Source organism: Porites lutea, chromosome 5, assembly GCF_958299795.1.
Source record: "Porites lutea chromosome 5, jaPorLute2.1, whole genome shotgun sequence".
NCBI classification, from domain to species: Eukaryota; Metazoa; Cnidaria; class Anthozoa; order Scleractinia; family Poritidae; genus Porites; species Porites lutea.
Genome location: NC_133205.1, coordinates 32,295,494 through 32,306,031, shown reverse-complemented (window position 1 = coordinate 32,306,031; position 10,538 = coordinate 32,295,494).

Below are 10,538 nucleotides of genomic sequence, written 5' to 3'. Positions count from 1 at the left end.
AGGTGCACCTTGCTGGCTGGGAACTCTTCCATTAGTCTTCCTGGGAGTGAGGAACAGATAAATTTTTCCTAGCAATCTCCCAAAATGCTTAAAATGGATTCACAAAGCTTTATTCATGCTTTGCTGTTATTTTTAGGTCTTTTTCTTAAAATGTCCCGTTGGGTGCCCCTGACCACTTGAGAAGCTACAGTTGACTCCCGATAACTCGAACCTCGCGCTAACTCGAACCAAAATCGATTTCCCTTGGATTTCCTTCAGACATTTACTGTAATTTTACCCTCGGTAACTCGAACCCTCGATAATTCGAACCTCCCGCTAACTCGAAGTAGTTTTTGTTTCCCCTCAGATCTTTTCTATATAATTTTACCCTCGATAACTCGAACCACATTTTGAGCGCTTACAAAGTCGGGAAAAAACAGTATACTAGCGTCCGAAACATTGGATTTTGAAGTCCCATTGACATGTTTTAGACAGTCATATAGTTTACTGGTGGAGGCTGACGGTTCAGATGTTGTTTGTCACAGATCTAACGTAAAACATGCAGCTTTGCTTCTCAAAACAGTAAAACTCATGCTCTATTTAGGCTATGTTTTGTTACGTTACGTTCTGTTTTATAACCTAAAAGTATCTTTCAATTTTCACTTAACATTTCCACAATAAAATACGGATTAAAATGTTCATTGTACAGTAAAAACTGTTTTTACCTTACTTTCGGCTATTTTCTTCGAGCTCCCGATAACTTTTTTCGATTTCCCTTGAAGGTTCGAGTTATCGGGAGTCGACTGTATACTGAAAAGTAGAAAAAGTTCGGTAAAAAACCTAATACAATCCTAATATACATAATGATATGATTTTCTCTACTTTAAAAGCCAATTTAGAATAGCATTAAATTCTTATACTCTGTGAAACCTACGCAAAGACATGATGATATAGTTATCTCTACCTAGAAGCCTATTTAGAAAATTATTCAGTTTTTATCAAGGCATCCCCCATATACAGTCTATTACATAGGTAATTCGTCTCAAGTTATTTAAGCTACCTCGCCCGCTGCGTGTATGTTTCGTGGAGGTTTCGCATGACTAAACGCCGTGCAAAACATGTCGGGCGAAAGGCAATTAAAGCGTAAAGAGATCGAGAGCATTTCTGAATATTGAAGCGAAATGAGTCGGCGCTCATCTGGGAAAAGGGAATCGCTGGACTCTTTGACAACTCGTGAAATCAGTTTAACTCGAAGTTGTCGTAACCTCAGTGCTTTAATAAAATGAGAAATTTCGCCGGTCTATTGAAACCGGTCGTTTGTACAATAAAGCAAGTAGGACGCCAAATGTTATTTTGTTGAATAACAAAAGACTAATAAAAGAATAAATATCAAACCAGAAATTGCTCTCTTCAAACTGTAAATTATAAATGATCCTGAGAGAATACTCAGTGTGTTAAGGATTTCCCTGCTGTACTGTTAGCTCTATACAAAAGAGGGAGGGCGATTCTTTTTTAATTTCCGTTTCGCTGACACAGCTTTAGCAGAAATCTCTCTTTACTCGTTTTCGTCGACAAAACGAATAGCAATATCGCTCTCCGCGTCTTCCGCCATTTTTTTCAGCGTCAATTCGTGAAGGACGCGTGGCTCTGAGCGTGGGTCATCCACGCGGAACACATTCGCGCTATGTGATTGGCTGTTGTCTAATCCCCCTAGGGATCTGTGGTCTTAAAAATAACTCGAGACGAATTACCTATGGAATAGGATGTGTATGGGGGATGCCTTCTCTGTCCCCTTTATCCTCTCTTGGTTTTTATGCTGTCATTTTCTCTTATAATTTTCACGAGACCATCATAATGTGGTTATCTCTACTAAAAGCCTAAGAATAATATCAAACTCTTATACTCTATAAAAACTGCGTAAAAAAATTCAGTAAAATACAGGTTTTGCGACATTTGTGTTTCTGGATTTCTGTGCAGACTTCTTTCCTCTCGTGGCTGACAAGTCGCGCGTCGATCCGATTTGCTCCAACTTCGTTGTTCTCTGCATGGGTGGGAATATCCCAAAACGCCTCACTTGTGGTGTTCTGGTAGGCTGGTTTTGGAATCATCGGTGAGTACCATGGAGGAACCTCTTCTATCGACCTATACTCTCGCAGGAGCTCAAAAAAACAGGATCTTCAAAGCTGCATTATGCCTGTATAAGTACTAGGTTTGTGCCAGGGAGGAACATCCGGCCAGTACATGTGCAACGCTCTCAGCTACCTTCCCACATAACCTGCATAGGACTTCGCCGTCGTTGGAGGTTTGCGTCTTCTCCTTTGTGTAAAGCTTCATAGGTAACAAGTGCTCATACCGTTCATACATACCCGCGATGGTGTATGTAGGGCATGTAACCCACCCAACCTTTTAACCACGCAAAGCAGCTGGTTATGCTTAGGCTCTCATCTTCCCATATGATACGGAATAACTTTCCTTGCACTTTTGTGTCAACAGATTCCCAGCTCTTGCTGCAGTCACCACATTTCCTTCCGTTGTAACCAAACGGGATTTAGGATATCTAGCTGAAAAATGATGTTGAGTTCTTCAGCGTTTTTAGCTGCTTTCTTCACAAGCGAGTGGTGGCCTGATGCCATGGCGTGTTCTTCAGATTCTCTAACTGCTTCCACAGTCTGGTCCGAATTCTGATACAATTTTAGTAGCGATTTGATTTTATTGAGCTTGTACTCGTGTTCGACTGATCGCAGGCCTCAAGCCCCTATTGTTGTTGTTGTTATTAATTATTAATATATAGATTTAGCCAGGGCTAAAAGCGAAGCTCCTATTAACTGCAATTTATAATTCAAATCAAACAATAAACTTGTATTCCACACATCAGTTAACTTTAGAGCACATTCATGTGACTTTTGAGGGAAAGACTACGTGATTTTCGAGAAAAATAATTTGCAAACAGTCCAAGCTAAGAGTGAACTTCATCTTACATCGAGTTGATAACCTTTATATGTACACCCAAAAAATAGCAATCATCTTCGATCACATTTAAGAGCCATAATGGCTCTTGATCACAGTAGATTAGGCCTGGAAAACACCTGCGCCGTTTTCATCATACAGACCTCGGACAGAATGCAGTGTTTCACAATTTTGCAATACAAATTGCACTCATTCAATATTCAGGACGATCAAAGCACGTGTGGGCTTTTAGCGAAATCGTCAAAAAAATTTCCAAAATCACCTATACGGCTAGCCAGTTCTCACTTTTGACAAGTCGACTGTTTAAATTAAGATTAATATAGTTATACGCTTCAACACAATAAAGAATTTATTATAAAGATCTGTAATCTTCAAAAGCGTTTGATACGCGCGGCATTTTGACTACTCTTGCAAGCGATGTTCATGAGCGACTGAAAACAAACGGCACAGCGATTAAAATTGCAAAAGAGACTTCTTACAATCAATAAAGAAAGGGAAAATAATTCGGTGAAACATATACAGAGACAACAATTTTCATTCACGAAGACAAGTATTACACCTGTAAAGTGTCTCTGAAAATCCTTGTTTACGTTTTAAGCCGGCTTCCCGGTATTTGCTTTTTTCAAAGACGAACTCGAGGCAAGAAAATCGCTCAAAGCTTTCTTTTACAGCCAGAATTGTAACCAAATATTCTTTGGAACGTTTTCTTTCTATTTGCGGTGAGAAAATGTCTAAAGGCTTTTTAAAGTTCCATAAGCTGATAATCAAACCTGATACTCGGTCACTCTCGGTCAGATCACTGTCTCAAATCTTACAAACGTGCATAAACCAAATAGCCGCGTAAACTACGCTCGACTTCATTAAATTAGATATAAAAAACAAACAAATACAATAATTACTCAGGCTTACCTTTTGAGATGCACTGAAAACTATCAAGTAAGGCCAGAACCGCTTCAGACTTTTCAACCGTCTTACGCATCAAGCAAGGTGAAAAACGAAAACGATGCCATCCGAATCGGATTTCCGACTTTGCCAAAGCGACGTATTTCTCAACCAAAAACCCAATAAACAAACTAGCCATGAATAACCCCAGACTCTTGATAGCAGCTGAATTTCACTTTGTACATTAAGTGGAAAAAGACAGTTAAAAACATCACAAAGTTGACACAAAACTCTGTCAGCTTCAGCTGTCAAAGTAAACAAGTTTCAAGATGCTGCATAAATTTTCCGCGTGAACTCACCTGTCAAATTTTGACCAATCAGAGTATAAAAATTGGACGTAGAGCGTGACCAACGCGTGACCTTCGTGAGAAAAGTCAAAAGCAACTAGCATGTCCTCCCTGCCTATAAAAACTGGCTTAATTCTTAGCTTCCGAGGTCAGTTTGAAATCAAAATTTTAATTGTGCGGCACATATAAAACACAACATAATTCATATGAATTGAAAAATTAAACTTGAGCCTGCAATCATTTGAAAACTAGTAACTTGTCAGCGGATAACTTTAAAAAGATACTCGACCTCGATGGGTCGATACCTGAGCCCGCGATATGATCAGGTGATACTGGTCAGCGGATACCCTGTTTTGACAGCTGTCAATTGATCACAAGATTGACGTGCAATATGTCTGCAATATCAGTCTTCCCGTGCTCCCAAACTAGAAAGTGTGATTGAACATTGGTTGCCCTGTGGTGCGGACGGACGGGCGGGCTGAGGGCGGTGTACGGTCACGTGATTACCAAATTTTCTGGGATGGGTAGATTTACTTACCCATGGTGCTCCGCAGGCGCGCTTCGCGCGCCAGAGCTCCGCTATTAGAGAATTGTGGGAAGGGACGAAAAAAAAGAGGAAGGGAGGGAGCCACTTCTACACAAATCCCTATAAAACCAGAAAACAACCAAAAAACGACATAAGCAAACAACTCAGTAAACAAGCTAAAACAGGGGAAGTTGAGAGAAATTACAAAATGTTCGCTAACCCGGTTTTCATAACTCCAGGTGGATATATTTTGTAAAACTCACAAATACGCCTTTCTCTTTGTGTGTAGTTGTTGCCATTAGGTTATTGTTGTTGTTGTTTTTTCATTTTCACATGCAAACCACAAAAAGAGTAGGCAACATTAATACAGTCAAACCCCATTAATACGAAAAAGGAGGGGGCGATAGAAAGAGTCTCAAAGTGTCCGAATTAACGGGGTGTTCATATTAAGCGAGTCATGTTATAAAAGTAAAAAAGACATCTTTTATTAGTACAAAATAATTAAGACATAAAAGAGGATATTAGTATCGTCAAATTAAACATTTCTAAACATTGGCCAAACCGTTATTTTTCAGACTAAATCCACGGAAACACTCAAAAATCGCTCGTCTAAATATTACTTTAACAAAAACCGTTCTCTGCACCGCTAATTCATGTGATGCCAAAATAGTCTGAAATTGACATCTTGACACACTGAATATTAAAAAGATCTGTTTCAGCCCCAAAGTGCCAATTCAGCCCTTCCTGGAGCCATTTAAGCACAACTTAGGCCAAAACAGCTCAATCAAAAGGATATTCCAGCCCACGGTGGGCCCACTTCAATTCAGCCCGGGTAATTGGACTGTATTGGCCCTGATTTAAGGGAGCCAAATTAGACTCAAAAATAGGACCGTACGATTTTACATACCGAAACGGCCCCATTTTTAGAGCTAAAACAGATTTTTTTGATTTAAAGTGTAGAAAATAATCTAATATTTAATCATTTAGTTAAATTTAGATAAATTTATAAATTTATTTAGTATATACTAAAACAGTGGATAGTGTTTTTCGCGCGCTCTGATTGGCTACTCAATCAGTGAATATCCTACACTATTCACTGATTCACCTCCTGTTCCTCCGAGCGAGCGACGCCAAACTCGTGTAAGTTGCAAGCAAAATGCCTTCCCGGTTTGCTGCCGTAAACAAACAAAGAAATTTCACAACTAATCAAGCAAGCTGTTTCTGAAATACACGAAGAAGGTGACGAAGTTCGGATTGGAAGTTTTAACAGGTAAAGCTTTGTCTTTTTGACACGAATTTATCGATAAAAACGGTGAAAAAGTTTTTTGTTTACAAATGCAAATGAAGCTTAAGTCTTGCTTACTTTATTTAGTTGAGTTGTTCTTAAATAAGCTTAAAACTAAATTTAATAATCTTTTTTTATAGAATGATTTTAAATACAAAAAGTATTCACAACTCCTTTTAAAGAAATTTCCCCGCAAGAGCTAAACAAATGCCTTCAAAAGTTTTAGTTGCCGACAAGAAAAAGCGACGGCCGCGGCCGCCCGGTCATTACGCGCCAAAATTGTAATCGTTGGCAACAGTATTTGAGTTAAAAATCGTCGTTTTTGTGCTCAATTATCTCACTGTTTTAGTATATACTAAAACAATTATTCACCTCAGTGTCGGTGGCTAGTCGTGGATATTTAGCTCACTGCTTCGCAGTTCGGTAAATATCCAGGACTAGCCACCTCCACTTCGGTGAATAATTGTTATCTATCCTATCTAGGATTTAATGGAGCCGAAACCAATTGTGGAATTGCACGTATTTTAGGCATCCTACTGATGAACAGTTGGGACACGTAGATATATTTTTAAGCAACTACTATAATTTGCGGTCTGTCTACTTTGAATTGGCACAAAATGCAGATTTTGTGCCAGCAATTTTTTTTAACCTAAGCAAAAATGCAAGATTTCGGTAAAATACTTATAAACAAGTAAAGACAAACAAACATCTGTAGTGACAGAACTAGGAACTTAAATTTATCTATCTTATCACTGACTTGCAGAAGTCAACCTTTGAGGTACTAAATACGAGTAAGGAAAATGGACAGCGAATTTGAAACACTGAAAATGTGATTTCGCACGATCAACGGCCTATTTTGCGCTGCAAAACAGGCGAAACGAACAAATTGTGCCAGTGGAGCTTTTTTCGGAAAACGATGAAAACTTATGCTAGTAATGCTAGCACAATCTGTCAGACGTCGGGCGTTAAAAATGAAGAGACTGAATGGGCTGAACGTCAGAGTTAATGCAACTTGACCACAGTCTGTTTAAAGAAGAGTGGCAGTCATTACTGCTTGGAGCGCATTCGTGTGGGACTAACCTAACTGACCTGGTTGAACAATACGCGGACAAAGTTTCTTCAAACTAAAAACGCATATCCCCGAATCAGAATTTGTGCCATTAAATATGCCTACCGTGTATGCCGAAAAATCCACCCAAACGCGTCCTTAACGAGCTATCATTATAAATTCAAAGGCTAAATGGCTAAATTTTTTCCAGATACTTTGATTACAAAAAAGGTAAGAAAAGATCAGAGAATACCGAACTAAACTTAACGTACAACAGTATATAGACCTGCTTTCACATCGCATGGGAACTAACCATTTACAAGGGAAAACCGGAAATTATAACTGGAAGATCAAATCAGTAGTCGCGCAATTTCGTTTGGGCCCACGGGAAGCTCCAGAAAACACGGGCAAGTCTGTACAGCTGATTTGTATGTACTATTTGTGGGTCGTTCTCCCACCACCTCAAATTTTACAGTTTCATGTTTATGCAGAAGATTTCCAGCCGGGTGGTTTGTGTAAATGGTAAGCAGCCAAGATTAAGGTACACGATTTTGAAACTCGATTCCGTCAAAAATCCGCGAATGATAGTGAACTAAATGATGACGGTCGTAGCTTGTGCGGCATCGCACGAAGTGCGCTCGACCTTATGGATGTTTGGCTATTGTTAGTAAGTACGTTTTTACATAAAATCTTGAAATATGTTTAACAAGTTATTCACACCCATTAAAAGCAGTGTAAACTGCTTGATGAACGTAAAGCAGATGAATTTCATAAATCATTATTTCGCAATACGGATCACTGTCAATATCACGGAAAAATTTGCGTCTGCAACAGCCATTCGGTACTACTAATAAGTTAGTCGCCTACAAGCCGAAGCGTTTCCTCCTTCCTATGATAAATTTCGTATCGTCTTTCCAGTCATACGCGTCGTTTTGTGCGATGTTCGCAGCGCCTGAGACAGACCAGTAGTCAAAAACATAGTTCCTTGTTTTTTACCTGCCTTTGGAGACTTTTAATCAGCCATTCGTCGAGCATTACCAAAGACGTCCAACCCATGAACCCAGCGAACCTCTAGGCATGTCCCGATTGCGCTCGGCACTTTGTCGATTTACTTTTCCAGCACTTTTGAGCGCTTTCTTGAATTTTGAGCAGAATTAGAGAATTTCTTCGCTCTTTGGGCAACATTCAAGCACTGTTTTACAATTTTTCACACGTTTAATGCAATCTTTTGTCTTCGAAACGTTTTCAGTAGGCCGAGTAATTATCATCATGAATTTGAATAATTTCAGCCTGTTGCCTGACTGTTGTCATGAAAATGCACAATTATCCTTTTAACCGTGGGAACAGTCAACCATTGGCGTTTCACCTCTAGTTTGGTCACCTATTAGAAAATCGAAGGTTAAAGCTTTGATAAAACTAAGAATATTTATGAACGTCTGCTAGGAAATAATTAATACTACGAGCAACTTTCGAGCACTATTTCGAAATTTCAAGCATTTTATAAAAAATTCGAGTACTATTTGAGCACTCCAGTTAATAACACTGAGGAGTATTTACAACTACATTATTTAAAAGACTTTTAAAGTCCTTGTAGAGATATAAAATGTTTTCAATGACTTTTTTAAGTCATTGAACGTTTCTAACGTTGCTTGGCAACACATAAAAAGAGGGACGTTTACCCTGACAGAAACATTCCTGAAGTTCCCAGGGCTAAAAAATTTGTTACAATGTGTCGAGAATAAAGTTCTAAGTCGTTAATAACTAGTACTAATCTCCCTACACTTTTTCATTACAAAGGGGCAGTGAGAACATGGCACCCTTATCCATATTCATGCTTAATAGAAGCACAATTAAGGTGTTTCGATACAGTTTTTCAGAGGCCATACCGGCATTTTTCAATCGCCTTAAAAGTAGTTTTTTCCTTGTCCGATCGCTATAAAATTTTCACCAGTTATTGGCTATGGATTGAGATTTGTGAAAATGTAGTTTTAAGTAAAATCGATATTACTATGACAACAATAAACAAAAAACTTTGAAATTGATAAAAGCCGAATTTTGTGTGATCTAGACCTGCTACTGAAAATCCAACACTAGGAACTTAAAGTTTGGTGTTTAGCAAACAATCTCCGTAAGGAGTAAAAAATTCTGTATGTTTGAACTCGACTAAAACGAAAATATATTTCAAACCTTAAATTTTCAATAGCCGTGATAGGTTATTTAATAAAAACGTTATAAATGACTCAAATTATTCTTAAGTAGCATAAGAATGATGGTTAATATCATATTTTGATGCTAGGCAATTTTGGTCTACTTTCGTTCATGCGATCTTGAAATCTAACCGTTTTTCTCACCACCTGTATAAGTGTAACTTCATTCAGAATCTGGACTTTTAGCGCTTTCTTGTATATCTCCGAAACGACTCGAACGAATTTTTTTAAAATCTCTTCACATAATCTTCATAATGTATATAAAAATGTCTGAAACTTTCATTAAGATTGATTCACCGCAACACCTGGAAATTTCAAGACAAACCTATCCTACGAACAGGTCAAAAATCTGCATTTTCTTAAAAATTCGTAGTTTTTTTTCCTTCAAATTTTTTCAGGGGCACAATCGATTAACTAACTACCCGGACTCTGAATTTCATGGTCATTGAAAAACTGTGACATTATCTTCTATAAGCCCCAACTTGAGTAAACATTGAAGATTTTTAGCGTTTTGGCTGAGTTTGTGCTTTGGGAGTTGTCTATTGTTTCTAGTCTGTCATTATACAGCATTCTTGTTCAGCACGCGTGCAATGACCATGCTTGGCTGACTTCCGAATGCTCACCGAGATATTCCCGTCACGAGTTGGTTTAATTATTGGCTTGCATTAAACCTATGAAAAAATGATATTTTTGTAATAGTAAGTAGAGTTAGTGTGTAGCACTTCTTGATTTTTTGGCAAAGACACAAGAAGCACCAGAATTGATTAAAAATTGTTAGTTAAACCTCTATGCATCACGCGATGGCCTGTCTCACTGCACTAAAATCATAATATCTCGGCGAGCGTTCGGAAGTCAGCCAAGCGCGGTCATTGCACGCGTGCTGAACAAGAATGCTGTATCATGACAGACTAGAAACAATAGACAACTCCCAAAGCACAAACTCAGCCAAAACGCTAAAAATCTTCAATGTTTACTCAAGTTTGGGCTTATAGAAGATAATGTCACAGTTTTTCAATGACCATGAAATTCAGAGTCCGGGTTGTTAGTTAATCAATTGTGGCCCTGAAAAAATTTGAAGGAAAAAAAACTACGAATTTTTAAGAAAATGCTTTTTTCGTGAGAAGGACTCTTAAACGCTGACAAACGTCAACAAATAGCGAAAACTATAATTTCTATATGTTTGCTTTGCTCGAAATCGCGCGCATTTACAAGGCTCTTAAACGTTTTGCTGACTTGCAAGGACCCATCTGTTATAACGATGCCCAAAATAAAGGGATGAATCTCATAGTTTATTATA